The 19,856-nt window shown below is 46.7% G+C and overlaps 1 protein-coding gene across 5 annotated transcripts in view; it reads left to right on the top strand.

Moving 5' to 3' along the window:
• The first annotated feature begins 15,639 nt into the window (after nt 1–15,639).
• KIAA1958 (uncharacterized protein KIAA1958 homolog) overlaps nt 15,640–19,856 on the top strand; it is a 60,769-nt gene continuing 56,552 nt past the window's right edge. For all 5 annotated transcript variants that reach the window (XR_001464886.4, XM_004949514.5, XM_015280695.4 and 2 more), the window contains exon 1: nt 15,640–15,858. The gene's annotated coding sequence lies outside the window, so the exon portion shown is untranslated. The remainder of the gene's footprint in view (nt 15,859–19,856) is intronic.

Raw genomic sequence — 19,856 nt, 5'->3', positions numbered from 1 at the left:
TGGGCAGAGGGAGGCTGCTGGCTGTGCACCTCTGGCTGTGATGGAGGTGACCAGGGAGCACCCGAGAGAGCGGGGATGTTTTTTGTCTCTTTTGCATTTGGTGTTGCAACAAGGTGTATTCCCTCACCAGGACTTTGCTCTTGACACTTTGTGGCAGTGTTCTGGATCTGTGATTTCCACATTTATTGCTATTCAAATCATTTCTCAGTTCCCTTCAGCAAAACTTTGGAACAGAGCTAGTAGACGAACATGAGGCGAAATGACATAAAGCAAAACATAAAATGCACACTCACAAAATGTTATTCAGTAAATAAAGTCATTATGGCTTAGCCCTCAGCTGTACCTTCAGAAAAGGCCTGGAAAAGCACATTCTTTTTCAATCAGTCAGCCTCCTTTTCTCAGTAGCGTGCTTCACTGTTAAGTAATGTATGCATTAAATATACATGCATGCGGAAATACCTTATTAGGCTGTGATGTTTGAAACGGGTGGGATTTAATCAGAGAGCATGATTTTTAGCATTTCTACCGTGTAGATCAAAACACCAAGCTTATAGCAAAGGGGAATTGCTAAAAACTCATAGGTCTTCCTGGAGCTGAGTTACTGTTTCCTGCTCAGTTCGCCTCTGCTCCCTTCTTTTGTGATGATTCTCTTTCTTCTTTTCTGGTGACTTAAAGCCACCCCTGGCTTTCCTCACGTGGCTTCCTAACGTTGCATTCATGTTAGGAAGGTCAGGAGTTAAATGTGATATGATATTTGAAATGAGTCTGGAAAAGGTGCTGCCTTCAGGCTTTGGGAGGAAAGCATTACTAACAGAGTATTGGCCCTTCATACGCAGTTAGAACACGGCTTTAAAATGCCAGTCCTCATTTTAACTTGACGCAGTGTAAGCATGAATAAGATGTGAATCTCTAAGAGAAGCTGTAACTCGATCCTGCTGCAATGCCCAGCAAGAAAAACATTTTTCTGTAATAACTGTGTATAATGATTCAAAGAGAAATTACATAACAGGATTGGTTTTTTTTGTTGTTGTTTTTTTTGTTTTGTTTTGTTTTGTTTTGTTTTTATGTTTCGTGGGTAGTTCTTCTTTGGTTTACACTTTTTCTCCAGATAGCAAAGTACTCTCTGTTACTGTGAGATGTACTCCACCTAATTGAACATGATTTGGGCTTCATCATGAGAGGGGTGGCCAGCAGGGACAGGGAGGTGATTGTCCTCTCTGCTCTGCTCTTGTGAGGCCCCATCTGGAGTACTGTGTCCAGGTATGGAGCCCCCAGTACAAGAAAGACAGAGAGCTGTTGGAGAGGGTCCAGAGGAGGGCCACGAAGATGATGAGGAGGCTGGAGCACCTCCCCTACAAAGACAGGCTGAGGGAGCTGGGCTTATTCAGCCTGGAGAAGAGAAGGCTGTGGGGTGACCTCATTGCAGCCTTTCAGTACCTGAAGGGAGCCTATAAACAAGAAGGGATTAAACTCTTTGAAAGGGTAGATAACAGCAGGACAAGGGGGAACGGTTTTAAGTTGAAAGAGGGAAGATTTAGGTTGGATGTTAGGGTGATGTTCTTTACCAGGAGAGTGGTGAGGTGCTGGAACGGGCTGCCCAGAGACGTTGTGGATGCCCCATCCCTGGAGGTATTCAAGGCCAGGTTGGATGGGGCCCTGGGCAACCTGGTCTAGTAAATGGGGAGGTTGGTGGCCCTGCCCAGCAGGGGGTTGGAGATTCATGGTCCTTGAGGTCCCTTCCAACCCAGGCCATTCTGTGATTCTGTGATTTCTTATTAGCATGTCTTTGAATTATCAGACAGGTAATGAGATATGAGATCTGATCCCAGGAGTAGGGGGAGCTCAGCAGATTCCCATTGTATCATTAGAGCTGTACTCAAAACTAACTGATCCTCTGAGTGAAATGCAACACTTTTTTTGGTCTGTGCAGTTTGCCAGTGTTCACAAAGCCTGTAGGAACTGATCACCTCCATTAGATGGTATTGGAAAAGAACGATGATCTCAAGCTCTTGAAAACCACAGTGCAAAAAAAAAGGGTGACATGAACTTTATTTCTTTAGGGATCCATATGAGACGTGCTTTGAAACCTGCAGATAGTAGAAAATGTTTTTGAAAGGAACGTATATTTTCCAAGTGCGTTTCCAGATGCTGCCCTGTAACACCACAGGAAACGAAGCAGGTGGAAGAACTTGGGTATTGAGAGCGAGGTTCTTACTTCTGTGCCTGTGCCATCAGCAATCCCTGTGCCTTTGTGGTTTCTGTGCAACTATTCCACCGAAGCATTTTGTTTCTCCGGATTGCAGGCTGGGGAGGAGGGAAGGATGTGCGCCATTCTGTTCAGTATTAGATATATCCTGCAACCTACAGGCACAATGTGACTGCTTGCTTCCCTGCCTGTGCTGTGTGTGTTTCCTTTGCATTCAATAATACTGCTCCCATGCAGCGTAGCTGGCAGCTGTCAATGCCATTTGATGACACTCTCTGCTGCCAGTGTTATCCTACAGACAAATGTCTTTCTGAGAAGAAAAGTGATTTTGCTGGAGATGCGTCCAGAGCAGAACAAAGCTGTCTCTGGCTGGCCAACGTGTTTTTTCTCTCTGCATTTCAGCAGTAGTGTTTCCTGCAGGATGAAAGCTTGCCAAGTTGCTATGGGGAGTGGTGACTGTGAATGGCAATTGGGTCAGGGCTGTGGCTGACCGCTTCTGTGGTTGTACAAGTAATTGATCGTGCTGGGGGGGAGAAAGACAGGGTCTGTCTTACCCATATATAAGCTATTAGGGATTCAAGCCCAATGAAACCAGCAATTCAGTAGCAAGGGACAAGGAAAAACAGAAAGATGGAAACTCTGCTTTCTAATGATGTGTGTTTATGTTATGCTGCTTGATCTGGGGTCAAGCACGTGTCCTAGTGGCAGCATCATGGGAACATGGGCAGGTATCCCACCAGCTTCCACTCAGGTCCTCGGGGCTGTGCAGTGGGATACTGCAGGAGCTGGTGGTGCTGACTATTAGGTGTACTTGATCCTTGTGTTACGAACTTTCATATGGTGCCATTCTTGGATGTTAAGCTGTAAGCAGACCAGGCTGAGCAATGTTCCAGTCTACTCTGCACTGTAAGGACAAGCCCTACAGTGGGTGCTAAAATTCTTGTGGACATTCGCATTCCACAGGATTTTTACGTGAGGGCAGAAATGCACTGCTTGTAAATCTATTCCTCAGGTCACAGCTTTTGAGGCATGTAAAAAAAGAAATGACTAAACAAACTTCTTGTTCTGTTATCAGAAACCAGAGAAAAACTTCAGATTCTTTTAGTGAAAGTTCCAGTTAATAAGTGAAAAGAAAACCAGCTCTAAGGCCTATGTAAAATACACGCACTATCTGCATGCTGCTGAAGGTAATGAATGGGACTGATCGCTAGCTTTACCAAGAAGAAAAGCTTGCTTCAGGCTTCAGGACCCTACGGGCTCTGTTTCGATGACCTCTTGTACTTCATGTGCTCCGCTGGTGCGTTTTTTCCCAGCCTGAGTCGAGTTGGGAAAAATGCAGCTGTGTGTGTGTCAGCAGAGGGAGCGCTCAGCACACGAGAATGAATCACGGAATATCCCTATTGGGAAGGGGCTCTCCCGGATCACAGAACCGCAGAATGGTCGCGTTGGAAGGGACCTCACCCAGCCCCTGCCATGGGAGCGCTGCCACCCAGCAGGTCAGGTTAGAACAGGGCCCATCCAGCCTGGCCTGGAGTGGCTGCAGGGATGTGCACCCACAGCTTCTCTGGGCAGCTGTGCCAGGGCCTCACTGCCCTCCGAGTGAGGAATTCCCTCTTAACACCTAACTGCAGTCTCCCCTCTGTCCGTGTTTATCTATTCCAAAGCTGCATAAAAAGCCAGTCCGCATCCAAGTAATTGGTGAAAACGTTGAAGAAAACCATCTCTAAGATGAAGCCGTGCTGAGCCCCGCCAGTGACTGCTGCCAGCCCGATGTAACCCCTTTACTGTAACCCTTTGAGGTTGAACTGTCAGCCACTGAAGTGAGACTGACAGGCCTCTGGTCACCAGGATCTTCTTTCTGACCCTTATGGGGAATGGGGACAATGTTTGCCAGATTCCAGTCAATGGGGATCTCTCCAGATTCCCAAGACTTTTGAAAAAGCAATTGAGAGAGGTCTCAGGATGAGGTCAGCCAGCCCTTGGAGTACCCTGGGATTAATCCCATTGAGCCCCATACACTTATTTTCATTCAGCTGGAGCAGCAAATCCCGCTCAGGTATGGAATTGGCTGTGAGTTTATCATTCACACAGCTGTTTTCTCTTCCATGGTTCTGGTCACGTCCACGCTGCAGTTTAGGAACAAATCCTCTCTGCAGCTCCAGGGCTGGAGCAAACACAGGGCAAAATGCTGTTCTTGATGAGCTTGCAGCAAACTCACCACAGAATAAGACTTACTAACACGCACCAATACATTTTTTTCTTCTCTTGGTAGAATTCAAGGAGGTGGGATAAGCAGAATAGCAAAATCTTTTCCTCACAAATACAAAGTCCTTGCTCTGGAGCATGAGTGAGTATACACTTCCCAGAGCATCTTTTACATCTTTTCAACAAGAATAACTGTTTGCTTCTGAGCTATGCTTTATTTTGCACAGAGATAGAGTATATTTAAACATTTCCAAAATCTTGATGAAATATAACACACTGCTGTGATGTTTAAATAGGATCTGGGATAATTTCCTTGTCCTTTGTTATTGTTGTTTTGTTTTGTTTATTTGTTTGTTGTTAAGCAGGATTTTCCTTATCTTGTTGCTCAACCATTTTGACTTACTGAGTCCCAAAATACAATTTCAGTTATCAAAGTATTTTTAAAGTCACTATCCTGTGTGTTACATTATACAGACATCGATGGCAAGCAGCCTTGCTATGAAACCACCCTGAAAATCTCCCAGGAAGCTCTTAATTGGCTTCAGTAAAAGATTAGGACCACTTCTGTGATAGGAACAAAAACTACTTGCAAATTAGAGATGAGTTGTACTTTCCAAAATTGCTTTTTCTTTAACCAGATTTTCATCAACTTATCTTTTGGAGCATACTTCCTTAAAAGTCAGCGCTCTTTTAACCATTTACCTGTTGAAACAGGGCAGCTAATTTCATGTTTATTCAATGATGCTTTTCTTACCAGAAGCACTAAAGAGACTTGATCACTAGGAAAAAAAAAATTCAGATTTTTTTCAAACTGCAGCTCTTATGTTACACTCTTGCAAATGTTTAAACAGCATTTTTGTCCAAAGATGTTCAAATTCAAGGTTGTATCCCCTCAGGGCTGTTGTAAGAATCCGGTCACATTGCCTTATTTATGGCAGTGGTGGCCCAAATGTGGCTTGATTACCCACTCCCAGTTTCTTTTAAGGCTGGGGCCCCTGCTTGTTCTTAGACTTGTGTTTGGATTCTCTGACATATTGAGAGAGCTTTATATGCATTTATTACATATTTCCTACATTTAAAGTCAATGATTGATGAGATTAACAGACTACAAGCTATGAAAGCTGAAAGGAATGAGGGTTTATTTAAAGCAATCAGTAGATAAAGCTTATCTTTGTTACAGGTAACATTCCTTTTGCACCAGTAACTCAGTGGTGCAAACATAAGCTGAAAAGCAGAGGAACAAAATCTGTCCCTCTCAAAGAATTAGCATAGGTTTCTCCCAAGTTATAAGCCAATATGATAAACTGAAAAGGCTGGATTTTTTACTTCTCTACACATCAGTGTTTCTGTACACCTCGTTATTTAAAGGGACTGTTCATTGCTCAAGTATAATGGTCTTCTGAGTTCCCAGCCTGAAGTCATGACTGTGTGGTACCCTCCTGCACCAGCTCTGCTTTGGGGTTTACCTGTTCCTTCTGTAACTGCCTCTCGCCATTCCCACCCGGGGCTTATGCTGAAGAATGCAGAGGGAACCTGGCAAATGGTGTGGGGGCAGTATCACTGCACCTCTTGAGGAAGGCTTACTTCCACAGTTTTGTTAGTGGGCTGCACACATCAGCTTGATGTTACCTTAGGAAATGAGAAAGGAAAGAGAAGGCAGGGGACAACTGCCCAGCAGACGGCCAAGAAACAAAGCCATGTAGTCCCCAGAGGAGTTTCATTTCCAGCATCAGCAAGTGGTAAGGATGAGGAAGGTGACAATATCTATTCTTGTCAGGCTTTTCCCTCTGTTAACTCTGTGTTTTACATGTGGACCCAGCCACACTCCCTATTGTTGTTCAGATTGTGATGCTTTCAGTGCTAGCAGGATCACATTCCATCAGCTGCAGGACACACATGCTGGTTGGTCACTGCACTTTGTGCATGTCTAAGATGGTAATACCGACACAGTATTTAAATGACTATCATCTACTTCATTACTTTCTACCTCTTATTTTTCTCCCAGTACAAACTACTTAAAAGCATAGTAAGAAGACATGGAAGATTCTCAAACTCTTGTCATTTGCTTCCCACGGGAACCTGTTACAACAACACCACTGAGATTTGCAGATGGAAGCTCATGAGAACAACAACCAAACAGAAGCAGCACGTGAATGAGACAAAGCAGATCAGGTACAGTGTGAAAACTGAAAAGCAGGGTCCAGAAGGACACGAAGAAGGCTGCTAGCATTACAAAGTGAAGGCACTTGTGTGGATCTACTTGTGCAGCATTTGTCGTGTCTGGCATCTACGGTTCAGCACCAACATTGGGTTTTTATAAACCACAGACCAGAGTGGTGATCACAGACTGGACTTAGCATCCAGTGCACTAGAACTTCGCAGCAAAGAGTCAGAAAAGTGTGTGCATTTCCTCCATAGCATGGTAAAGCTTAAGCAAGCCAACCTCTGTGCAGGAAAGTGAAAAAATCTTCTCTTGTATTTCCTTAATGTGAACAGTACCTTCTAGCTTTCCCCCTTACTTTCTCCCACTGATAGGAACCACATGGCATGAGCACTAGCTTGTGGAATACACCTTTTTCATCAGTGGTTGAAGTTTTATCAGGTTGGAGGATAATTGCCACATCATTATTTCCAGTTGTAATCTTTGTCCTAAGGTTGCGTTAGCATGTGTGAGATACAGTAGTGGGAGACTACATAGCACAAAGTTCTGGATCTTTTTCCCTATAAATATGAACTGTACCCCATAAAAATGTTTTGTCCAGAAGGATGTTGTCAGCTATTTTGTCATAAGCTAAGAGCTTGCAAGTTTTTGCAAAAAAATATGAATGTGATACAGGGGAATGCAGTGATTCAGACTTTGCAGTAAAAGGAGAATACTGAAGGTCACGTCTACTCACCAAAACCCACATCTCTCAAAATTCCAAGTTTACCAGGCTCAAAATGGAGGGAATAAAAGAATAATGCTGCTGCCTCATCCAAAGCTGGGAAGAAACAAGCCCAGATGGCTCATTTTCTTATTTTCCTTGCCTGAGGAATAAGTGTTACATTGCTGTTGACTGTTGAACACATCCTAACTAAGCAGTGCCCCGTGTTTATGTTTATCACTTTGGTTGCTGTCATTTTCCTTTCTTTGTAGAAAGGAAGAGACCCACGCCGAGTGAGGTTTCCTCCGTAGGAAATGATCCCTGCCCCAAGAATTCTGCAGCCTGAAAAGATGTGATGCACAAGACAAGTTTGTCAGCCTGTTACAAATAGGCAGCTGCCTGAAGGACTGCAAATGGCCCCAGGATTTCTGTGACAGGACTGAAAATCAGCCACTCACCAGCTCAGCTGTGTCACCACAGACCTTCAGCCCCACCCTCTGCCTTCCTGTGGATGCAGTACACGGCTAAGCCTGAGCTCTGTAAAGCATCCTGTAGAACAGGACATCTGTGCACACAGGTCAGCAGTAGGAGGACAGAAGTGGAAGGACTGTGGGTCTGCCATAGCATTTGTGCATCACTCATTGATAGCTAATCCAATTCCGAACAGGGGAACTTAGCAATGCAAGAGGGTTAAAAGCATGATCCAGTTATGTTTTAAAGCCATTCTCTGTTTTGTGAAGCACATTAAGGAATAACCTGTGGGGACAGCCTGGAGACCAAAGTGTCAGGGTTTCTTAGACATGTTTCTTAGAAAAAAGCCTATTGTACTTACCTGATACATAAAAATTACACATTGTACATTCTTACTAATGCCAGCCAAATATCCATCCTATAATTAGCATATATTTATACTGCCAGATCCCCCACTTTCTTTCAAGTGGGTTTCTTGTTGAGCTGTTATTACACATTTTTTATCACATTCATTGTTCAGGCTTTTGTTTAATTTACCCTGCATTACTTGTGTATGTCTGCCATGTGACAGGTGACATACACCTGCGGTGGCCACAGATACTTCATGTTCCACCAAAACCCAGGGGTCTCTCCCGTCATTATTTGCCTTCCCAACACAAAGAGGGAGCCGCCATCAAACTAAGAAGGAAATGATGAACCATACTCCTGTGCTTGTTACCCTTTCCTGTAGGGTAATAAGGAAGATGGTTATGCTAAGGAAGCTCTGCCATACTCTTTATGTGCAGTTCATCGGCGATTTTTCTGACTCCTATTTCTTATTTTCCAGATTAGTCTTCTTTGCCTGTAGGACATTTATGTTATTCATCTAAAGCAGAAGTCATTTTCAGTACTGAAAGGGTCTCATTCTTCACATTTTAGAACATTTTTTCTAAGAGCTTTGTCTTCCAGACAAATACTGAAGAAATCAGAAATCTTTTCTGTATAGCAGCAGTTTATATTCTGCATTATGGTGCACTGTCAGTCTTATTTGTCCTTCCACAAGAAAAAGCAACTGAAACTGCTTCCTTTGTGTGGTAAAACTGTAAGGAGAGCTGGAAATGAGAATTCTTGGACTCTCTGAAGCCACATCAGACAATAAGAGCCTAGAAAGTGAATGTAATTCATGTCTCTGAACCTTTAAGTGAGCATCAGGGGAGCAAAATCCTTCCCACTGTAAGAGATGAGCAAGTCCAAGATTGCCTCATGAGACTGAATATGTACAAGTCCATGGGGCCAGATGACATGCTTCGCAGTGTTGTGAGGGAGCTGGCTGATACAGTTGCCTAGCCACTCTCCATCATATTTGAAAATGTCATGGCTGTCAGGAGAAGTCCCTGGGGACTAAAAAAGGGAAACGTCACTCCTAGTTTTTAGAAAGGCAGAAAGGAAAGCACTTGGGAAACTACAGGCCAGTGGGCCTTACCTCTGTGCCTGAGAAGATCATGGAGCTGTTCCTCATAGAAGAAATGTTAAGGCACGTGTGAGATGAAGAGGTGATCCCTGATAACCAGCATGGCTTTATCAAGGGCAGATTGTGCCTGACCAATCTGGTGACCTTCTATGTGGTTTAATGATTACATCAGCAGATAAAGGAAGGGCATCTTGTCTACCTGAACTTATGCAAAGCCTTTGGCATGGTTCCACATCACCTCCTTATCTCTGAAGTTGAGAGAGACAGATTTGAAGTCTGGACTATTGGGTGGATAAAGAATTGGTTGGATGGTCACAGCCAGAGTGCTGTTGTCAATGGCTCTGTGTCCAGGTGGAGCCTGGTCATGAGGTCATGAGTGGTGTCCCCCAGGGGTGCATCCTGGGACCAGTGCTCTTCCACATCTTCAGCAATTACACAGACAGTGGGATTGAGCGTATCCTCAGCAATGACACCGATGACACCAATCTGAGCAGTGGAGCTGATACACTAGAAAGAAGGAATGCCATCCAAAGGGACGCGGTCAAGCTGGTGAAATGAATGAGGTTCAATAATGTCAAGTACAAGGTGCTGTGTTTGGGTTGCAGCAATCCTCAATAAGTGTACAGACTGTGACACTCATTGAGAGCAGTGCTGTGGAGAAGGATTTGGAGGTTCTTGTGGATGAAAAGCTGGACATGAGCCAGCAGTGTGTGCTTGCAGCCTGGAAGACCAACTGTATCCCGGGCTGACTCAACAGAGAAGGGGCAGCAGGGAGAGGGAGGGGATTGTCCCCCTCCGCTCAGCCCTCATGAGGTCCTATCTGCAGTACTGTGTCCAGGTCTGGGGCCCCCAGCACAAGAAAAGTGCAGAGCTGCTGGATTGGCTCCAGAGGAAGGTCAGAATGATGATCAGAGGTAACTCTCCTATGAATAAAGAGAGGAGATTTAGGCTAGATGTTAGGTTAGATATTAGGGGGGAAGCTTTTTCAGTCAGAGGGTGGTGAGGGACTGGTACAGGCTGCCCAGAGAAGCTGTGGATACCTCATTCCTGGAAATGTTCATGGCCAGGTTGGATGGGACCCTGGGCAGACCAGTCTGCTGGGTGGCAGCCCTGCCCACGGAAGGGGGCTGGAAATGAATGACCCTTACAGTTCCTTCCAACCCAAGACATCCTATGATTCTAAATTAAAATCCACAGGAATTTCATACAAAGAGCTGTGTGGTGACAACTCTGAAAACTCAGTCTGTATTCTCAAGGGTATTTCAAGAACCTAATAGCATGGCATTTTCAAAAGCACTCAGGGTCTGATTTCCATTTGTTGTCTTCTTCATGATTACAAATTATTAGATGCAATCTAGTAAGAAATCTAACAAAGTACCAGCAGGAAGTTGATTCTCTTCTAGTATGCTTGGGTGTGAATGTGAGGCAGCCTCACTGATGCCTGTGATAACAGGAGTTGTCTACTGTGTTTCCTGCAGCATCAGGCTGGCTCCAGGGACTTTGTGCACTTGAGAAGCTGGCCACAAGTATGTCTGAGGTCTCAGCCAAGAAAGACAACAGGAACCTCTGTCAGATGTTTAGCAGACCCAGCTGTTGAAAGAAGACATTTCAGAGCTGACCCAAAGGCCGGATATATCTCTTGGGCACTACCATGACCTTGTAGACTTCTGTAAGCTATTATCTACTTTGCTTTTAGTCAATACACATGCTTAGTCTCCTTTTATCTTAACTCTGACTTGAAACTAGGAGTTCTGATTTTGTTTTGGTTTTGTTTTTCAAGTTGAGAACTACCGCTGCAGTGCAAGCAGATCCATTGACTTTGTATTGGGTGCTCTTTAGTCCCAGTACTTGTTCCCCCACATTCCTTCAAGTTGTCCAGAATAAAACATGAGTGCCTACATGTGTGCCATAGGCTGGGTTGTGAGTCACCAACAGTGGAGTCTGGGATGGACAAGAATCTTCCATTAATCAGTGACTGCTGGAAGGTGACAAAAACTGCATTGCATTTAAGGTAGTTGAATCCCTGTTCCTCAAATTGTCCCACGCTGCCTTCTGTTTAGGAAATAAGCTCAGGGCACTCCTTGCCTGATCACTCCTTTTTAATTCAGACCTATTGTTTCCTACAGGTCTGCTTAAACACTTGCGTAAGCCTGCCCTGCCCCAGTCAGGCAGAGCAGTATTTGCAATGCCAAACCAAAGCAACCTTACTGCAGATGGCTGCACTCACAAGCTTCTCTGCTTGAATCTGGCTTCTTGTGGTCTCCATTACTGTTCCAGCAGGAAAGATACTTTCGACCCTTGAGGATCCCTTTTGCTCTTTATGCCCTGGTTTCTGACACACGCTGATTGTGTTTACAGCCACGCTGACTATTCTTGTTCTGATCCTCCCTGTAACAGCATAGTTCTGCTATACCACTACTGAAAACATGGGGATAGGAAGCCCTCTCAACCCATGAGGAAGAATTTGCTTCCTTACTCAGTAACCCTCAGCATTGCTGGAGTGTTGTAATACCCCACCTCCACTTACCACACAACATGTCTACAAGTCAAACCACACACCTTCCTGCTGTAAGGGAGGAACTGCCATCCACCTTGTTGCTCTGGAATTCCCATGCTTGTGGCTGGGTGTCTGGAAGCTGAATCTTCTCCACAGGCCCATCTCCTGCCCTTCCCTTTCAGAGCACCAATTTCCCACCAGAGAATCCCACCTTGTTCTGCCCATTAGTACTGTTTGCAGGCATCTCTCCTACTGAGCGCTTTCATCCAGAGAGGAGTGTGACCAAAGGGAGGATGGTTCTCTAGTACTCTGAGAACTCTAGTACTCCCTGGAATTTCTGTGCTTGTATGTTTGGTTCAGCTGGAGGCCATTCCCATGAGGATTCAGCTGTCTGCCTGCTTCTTGGAAGGATACCTGAAATGAGCTGCTCTCACATTGGGGCACAATAAGACACCACAAGGCTCCCAAAATGGCTGAGGCCAGCATGCGCTTTGGGGACTTTCTGACACCATCCAGGTGTTGCTCTTTCCGAACTTCAGCTGACAGACAGCATCAAATCATGCTGGATCACACAAACAACGTCTAAAAAGGAAGACCTTTGTTTTAACTCACACTGCTGTTTCTGGGGGCTGCTTTTTCCAACACGTGGTGCTGCTAGCTGATGGCTGCTGTGGGTTGGGACTCGTTGCAGCATTCTTAGCAGCTGAGTCCATGCAAGTGCATTTAATGTGCAGGCCCAGCCACATCTGTGGTCACAATAAATAGTACAGTGCTGGAGGGGTGCTAGGGAATACTGGCAGGTTCCTAATTAAGACATTCAGACACTGGGTGCCACCTGTTTTCTGCATGGTCATGGTACCTGTGCTATAATCCACGACAGAGGGATGATTAAAAAACCTTCAGACCTTTATTCGGGCATATGGACAAGTGTTTCTAAACAGGAGGCCAGAGATCCCTTTACCTCCTGTTTGGCAACTCATACATTCCATTTGGCAACCTACTGGTTCAGCCAGTTTTCCCATGGGGAAGACTTTGTGCTTGTGGGATTGGGAGGCTTTTGCCTTTACCCATTGTTTTTGTCCTTGTTTCGTTGATGCTGACGGGAGAGCAAGCATCCTGGCAGGCTGCTAAGCAGTTCTGTAGAGTGTAAGCTCATACTGAGCACCACAAGATGTGTTTCCAGGCACTGGGGCCTGGGGCGAGCAAATTCCTCGTCAGCCTGGTGAGGGCTGCGATTGGTTACATCACAGATGGGTAAACAGCAAATGAGTTGTCCAATGTTGTAGAATAAAGCCTATGTTAAGTCTGGGATGCAGACAGAACATTCCTCAGCTCGTCAAATTAGAGACAGAACCCTGTATCTAAACATGCAGGCCATCTACTTTGAGGTGCCTGGCACAGAGCTGGGGTGTTTGTGCTGACAGAGCTCAGCATCGAAGTACTATATGCACAGCAAAGAATGCAAGAAGTGACCAACCCACCTGGAAGACACCAGCACAATCCAGCAGCTCTCCACCCTGGGAAGAGATCCTCTCTCACAGGAGCAGTGCTTCTTGCTGACCTTCCAGTTGCTAATGCTGGCAGGGAACTAAAACTTGTTCATCTAAAATTGTAATTCTGTGCTGAAGGGCAGGTGACATCATTAGGCTAACAGAGCTCGTCAGCAGCGCATATGATATGAACCAGAACCCTCTGGTGCAATTACAGCCCTGCATACAACACTGTGATGATAATAGGGCATATTAGCCAAGCAGTGGCATCAGAGGTTTGAGCAGGATTTTCAAATCCTCTTTTTATTTAATGGGTGCAGACATGACATTGACCTTGGGCTGCTCCTAACAATGAAGTGAAGGAGTAGGAAGGAAGCAGGTAAAAGGTGGTAGAAGGGCAAGTTTTGAGGCTACTTGTCCTGCTGCCAGAAAAACGTGAGAGAAGAGGAAGGAAAAAATGCAAAGGAGATTGGAGAAGGGGAGATGAGAAGCAAGACAGGAAAGAAAACTCATGTACAGTTCAGCAGCAGCACATATTAATGTCACTGCTAACAGAGTCTGCTCCTCAGCTGCAGAACAGGTAGTGAACAAAAAGGTGGAAGACCACCAGCAAAGAGCAAGTCCTATTTGTTGCCTGACTACATAGCGCACCTGGCTTTAGGAAGCTAATTCCTTTCAGAGTGTTTGTTTAGAAGGCAGGTGTCTTCTGCAGGAGCTCCTTATTGACATAACTTTTGGAAATACATGAATTGAATCTTGAAAAGTCCATTTGGCAGACCACCTTGCAGCTGTATGACCCGTGTAGCCTCTGATGGGGGTGTGTCTGGTGACCCACGGGGAGCACACTCCTCAACGGCAGCCTATCCCAGCCCTGACAGGAACCTGAGGGCAGGTGGACACCAGGAGGGTGATGGTCCCCTCCTCAGTGTCACCAATACTTTGTCTCCATGTCCCTCCACTAAGAGCAAGATGTGGGAGCAGAGCGTCACGTGTTCGGATAGAGGACAGCTGTCCCTTCTAGTAATGACTTATCCTTCTAGTAATTACTTCTTCCACTTCACTTCTCAGTCTTCAGGATTTTAGCACGTAACCTTCAGTTTCAATGTATTTGAGATCCCTGCTGTGTTGTAGCAACGTGATGACATCTCACTGAAAATAACAAGAGCAGAAGGCATAACAATCTTCCCCTGACGAGGTTTATGCTGCCATCAGATTCCCCTGCTGCATCACAGGCAGACCTGGAAACAGCACTGCTTTTGGCATTAATACACTTCCAGATTGTCTCCATTATAATCTTGCATAAGCACTGTTGCCATCGTAGCATGTGTTAGCCCATTCAAGTTTTGCAATGCTGGCATATGAGGGAGGAGGAAAGGGAACCTCTGGGGCATGGAGCAGGCAGCTGGTAATCTGCCAGCAGCATCCAGGCCCATCTCTTTCTACAGTGATGCAACAAGGAAGGGGAAAAATGCCAGTAGAGGAGATGAACAGAGTTTGCTTTGGCACACATCTTGCTTTATTGTAGGAGAAACCAGCACTCAGAGATAACAATGCAAGTGCATGGTGAGCCCTCCTGGGATTAATTGCAAAAATATTCTCATATGAGTAATGTTGCAGCTGACATCTCTAGTTGTGGACAAATGAAGAAATTAAAAGTTACAGTTTTCATGACAGATAAATTGCTTTGGGGTACGACTGCTTTTTTATCATGCTGTATACAGACGTAGTAGGCGTATATATGCATGTGTGTGCAAATTTGCCCCACATGAAATTAGCAAACAGGCGTTGTTGTACCTGCGATCTCATGCCAGAAAAAAAAAGGCAAGAAGTTAGTTGAGTATCTGCATAACTGAGCAGCAGTTATGTGGGCATGGCTCCTTGGAGTAACTCAGCTGGTGTATGTCAACACACCTTCATCAGAATAATGAGGACAGCTATTCTGTGCCGTTAGTGCTGGTGGCACAGTGCTGGCTTCATGTCCTTGATGAAGATGGCTGCATGCCTAGCGCCATCCCCAGGGGCCATTTTGCTCCCCTCGTCTTCCAGCCTCACTGTCCCGTGGGCAGCCTTCCACCTCCTTATCCACCCGATTAACTCTGTCCCCTGAGCACCCGCACCTCCACCCTCCTCCTGGTCCTCCATTCTCATCTTCCTCCCCCATCCTCATCCTCCATCCTCATCTTTCTTTTTCGTCTTCCTCCTCCTCCTCCATCCACATCTTCCTCCTAGTTCTTCATCCTCATCTTCCTCCGAGTCCTCCATCCACACCTTTCTCCATCCTCACCTTCCTCCTCCACCCTCCTTCTCCTCCTCCTCCCCCATCCCCAGGGACCTCGGCTTCGGGCTCCGCGGTGTGCGGGTGCCGAGCGCCAACCCCCGCCCCGTGCCCGGCGGCGTGTGCGGGTGTGCAATTGCACACTTCCTGCGGTGTGTGCGACCCGGCCCCGGTTTCCGGTAGCTGACAGCCGCCGCAGCCTGTCCCTGCCTCCTCCGGCGGTAGTGCCGCCGAGCCGGGCAGCGCGCACGGCCACAGACGCGCACGGGAGGAGGAGGAGGAGGAGAAGGAGGAGGGAAGAGGAGGAGGGACCGGAGCACTCGCAGCACCATCACCGATCCCCCCATGCGATACGGGCGGCATCGCGCAGCCCCGCGCTCCCGCGGACAGGCACCTGCAGGTAGGGGACCCACCCGTGTGCGTGTGCCCCGGCGGGCGGGGGCTGCCTCTCCCCCCGCAGCTTTGTGCGCCGCGCGGGGCTCCCTGCCGGCTGCTGCCACCCTCCCGGCCTTTGTGCTTGGGCGGGGGGAGGGCTCCACGCCGCGGGTGGGGGCAACGCGGGGGGACGGGGCTGCGGGAGGGGGGGGCGGCCCCCCCCCCCGTGTGGAACATATAAGGCGCTCAGCCATCCCTGGGGCGAAGGGGGGTGCGGAGCCTGGGCTCTGACAGCCGGGGGATCCGGCCCGCGGGGAACGGGGGACGCTCGGAGTGGCCTCGCGAAGTTGGGCTGTCAGCAGGCAGCGAGGGCAGAGCGCTGCGGGACGGGGCTGGGAGGTTTGGCTTAGGCTTGGGGGGGCATCGTCCGGGCCTTATGCAGCTCCGTTCGGCTGTCAGGCAGTGGTGCTCCCCTGCAAGGGAGTAAGTGTGACACATGCGTTCAAACTCACCTCCTATCCACGACGTTAATGGTTATAAATATCCCCTGAGTGCAGTTGGCTACAGGCAGCGCTCAACACACAGCCAGGATGCTTCCCTTCAAGTGAATGAGGACGATCTCACAGAGAAGCCAGGCAATGCACCAGATAAAAATGAAGTCCCCAGTATGCACCCAACTTTGAGTACTGGAGTTGCTGATCTGTGAAGTTTGCCTCTGCCTGCCGACTGTGCCATTGCCCCACTGCCCTGCTCAGAAACACGGTCTCAGTGAGCAGTGCAGCAGCACTAATGCCAGCTCACCTCTGAGCTGCTGGGGACAGTGATGGCTTTGGAAGAGACATGGGACCAGGCCATCCATGTGCTTGCTAGCAGCAGTCAGAACTGCAGGAAATCAGCTGATTACATCCCTGCCATCCGGTCTCAATGGCAACTTTTCAGGCCAGCGATCAGGTTTCTTTCAGCTTTTTTCTTCTTCAAACCAAACATCCCCTAAAGGAACGCCAGGTGTTCCTCCTGCTATAACTCAGTGCCCAGCCTGATGGGGCTGCAGCTGCATGGTGCTGCAGTTAACCTAATCACTGCATACCCACTCACCTTTGTTCCTCTCAGCCTGGAGCAAAAAGCCATTCTCCAGCTTTCTGCTGAAGTTTGTCAGCTCTCCAAAATGGATTCAGGAAAAACTGACAAACCAGCCTGGCAGTGCACCCGACTGAGTAGTGAACAGATAGGAACTCTGCCTATGCCAATGTACCCATGCCATGGAGGTCACTGTACTACAGCAGGACTCCTTCTACAACTGAGTACCCCCAGCATTTCAGCAGTACGGTATAACTCTGCTCACAGGATGCTGATGGGTTCGCAGGTGCCACTAGCTGGGCCCATGGCTCTGCTCTCTGAGGCCATGGCTGTGCTCCTTCCTGTGGCACAGGGCAATGGGAAGGTTAATGCCTTGGCCTGGAAGCTATGTAAGTCGTTTTTTTGTGTTACTTCCCTGTGAAAAATACTTTAAAAGCAGTGTTAGTTTAGGTCAATTGTTTTGTTGATGGATCTGCCTGGTAGCTGAGGGGAACTTGAAAGACTTCGACCGCGCTGCTGTTTATGAGGCAGCCCCGTGGAGCGTGGCTGATTCCTCTTCAGCTCCTTGACCTTGGCTCTGATCTGCTGATTTATGGACTTTATTTACGGGCAGGACTGGCAAATCCTTTCATTAGGCAGGAACCACCACATGTTTCCTAGGCAACGAGCACGGTGTGTACCCTGACAGGACCTCAGTCTTTGGCTGTGGTGTGGCCACTCCAGGCCCTGAGCTACATGCCAGGCTTGGGCCCGCAGCAGGCCCAGTGCCAGCAGTCCAGGTGGGGACAGGAGAAAAGGATGCCTCAGTGCAGTGAGAGCGAGCAGCTCCGGTGTTCTGCCTCACCTCCCATTTTCTATTACAGGTGTTGCCCACATCTGGTCTTTATCGCAGTTCTTGTGTTGCTGGAGAGTTCCTTCATGTTACTCCATTCTCTTTTCCTATTGTCCAGCAAAAGGCAGCGGCTGCCATCATGCATTCATTTGACAGGTGTTAGCTGAGAAACGTCACATGAACCTTGCTGGATCTAGGGCTTAAGTCTTGTGTAAAGCTACAGGAACAAAAGTTTTCCTGTGAGTACGGAATCACAGGATTAGGTTCATGGTATTCAGAGAGTGGGTACTGTGACCTTCTGCAAGCTTTTATTTCCACTGCTGAAGTTCAAAGTCATTATTTTCTAAAGGCAGTCAAAATACCTTCCGTATGCAATTTATAAATAATACTGAATAAAACTGGAAAATATAAGGGATGGGGGGGGGGGGAGAGGAAGCAGTGCCTCTCCCCTTTTCTGTACAGCTTTGTTTATTTCACCAGCCTTTCCATGTGGTCTGTCCTACTGTTCTCCTCTGTGATGCTCTGCAAAGTGTGTGTCTTTGGTCAGTGTGGACAATCCAGCAAAAAGAAAAAAAAAAAAAAAGGAGCATCCATGTGTTGCAGTGGACAGACATCCAAACCCACACATTGCACAGCTCGGGCAACTGAATGGATGACAAGTAGTTTTCTTTTTCTGAGCTGTAGTTTGAAAGCGTTGTTGTTTTGTCCCTCTGCCTATCAACAGCAGCATTGTAATGACAGCAGAGTGCAGGGAAGTATCCATGACAGAGTTGTCGTCAGTAGCAGGTTTATTCAAAATGTGGGGGAAGCCAGTGGCAATTGAATCTATTAATTTCAGTTTTGGATATCAATCCTTCCATGGCTTAAGGCCAGAGAAAAGAAAAAGCATAGATGATCTAGTGGCTTGTGTTGAAATTCACTCTTCGCCCTGCTCCATGACTGTCACCTGCAGGGTTAGAGGCAGTGGTGTTTCAAAGCAGTGTTGCCCCAGCATGGAGGTGTCTGTGAACAAGGAAGCTGCAGTCTGTTGTCAAGGGCTGTTGCTGTGGCTCCCACTGCCAAATGCTTATTCAGCCCTATCACCCAACCAATAGCAAAGTTTCTAAAGCACTCCTAACAAACCTAGCTGTTCTGCAGGTGGAGATTTCCACACGGTCAAGGGCTGGGAGAGTTACAGGCTGTTTTGGGCAATCATACAACAGTTTTGCTCATTAGTGGCGCAAAACAACTGCTGCTTTATTTTGTATTTATTTTTATATACATACATATATGCATAATAGAAATATGTAAATTTATATGTTTTATATATAATGTCAAATGTATACATATGTATAGATACTGTGTACTAAAAATACAATAGGATCTTTTATATATTACATGTATTATTATCGTCTTTATCAGAATATGTCATATTAACATTATATATATATGTGTATACATTATATTTTGATATTACCATTTTACATATTCCACTCTATTCCATTCTATTCTATAGTTAGATTAAGTAACAGGGAGAATTCCCGCAGGAAGGTGACTGGATGGGCAAGTGACAGTTCTGCTGGGCTTGGTCGTGCTGCAAGTCCTGCTCAGCACCTTCCAGAATGCCACAGTGGAAGGAGCAGTGGGTCTTAGTACCACCTCTGCAGGCAACATGAGGCCAGAAAACATGGGAATAGAGCATCACATTTCGAAACCGTCTCATCAGGCTGGGGATCTGGGCTAAAAATGAAGGCTTCTGCTCTGTGGTAGGATGAAACTAATGCTGAATTCACAGGCTGGGTAGCAATGCTATGGGCAAAAATTATTCACATAAAAAGGAAAAAAAGAAAGAAACTAACAAATGCTGTGCCACCCAATAGGTCAGGCTGTCCAGGGCCGCATCCAACCTGCTGTGTGCTTACTTGTGTTTGTATGCAGGGAGTTTCCAACATGAGAGCTTCCATGAGGGAGAGCCATGCCTGAGACACGCACTTGGTGTTGCAGTGTTTTCTTGTCTTTCTCCATAATCCTGTAGCCACATACTGTGATTTCTGTGCTTATGACATCCCTCCAGTCTAAGTACAGAGAGGAGAGGACATATTCATGTTCTCTGCAAACTGTACTCCTGAAGCTAT

This window comes from Gallus gallus, chromosome Z, assembly GCF_016699485.2.
Source record: "Gallus gallus isolate bGalGal1 chromosome Z, bGalGal1.mat.broiler.GRCg7b, whole genome shotgun sequence".
Classification (NCBI taxonomy): Eukaryota; Metazoa; Chordata; class Aves; order Galliformes; family Phasianidae; genus Gallus; species Gallus gallus.
Note: the sequence above shows the minus strand (reverse complement) of the source record. Positions and strands in the feature narration are given on the sequence as shown.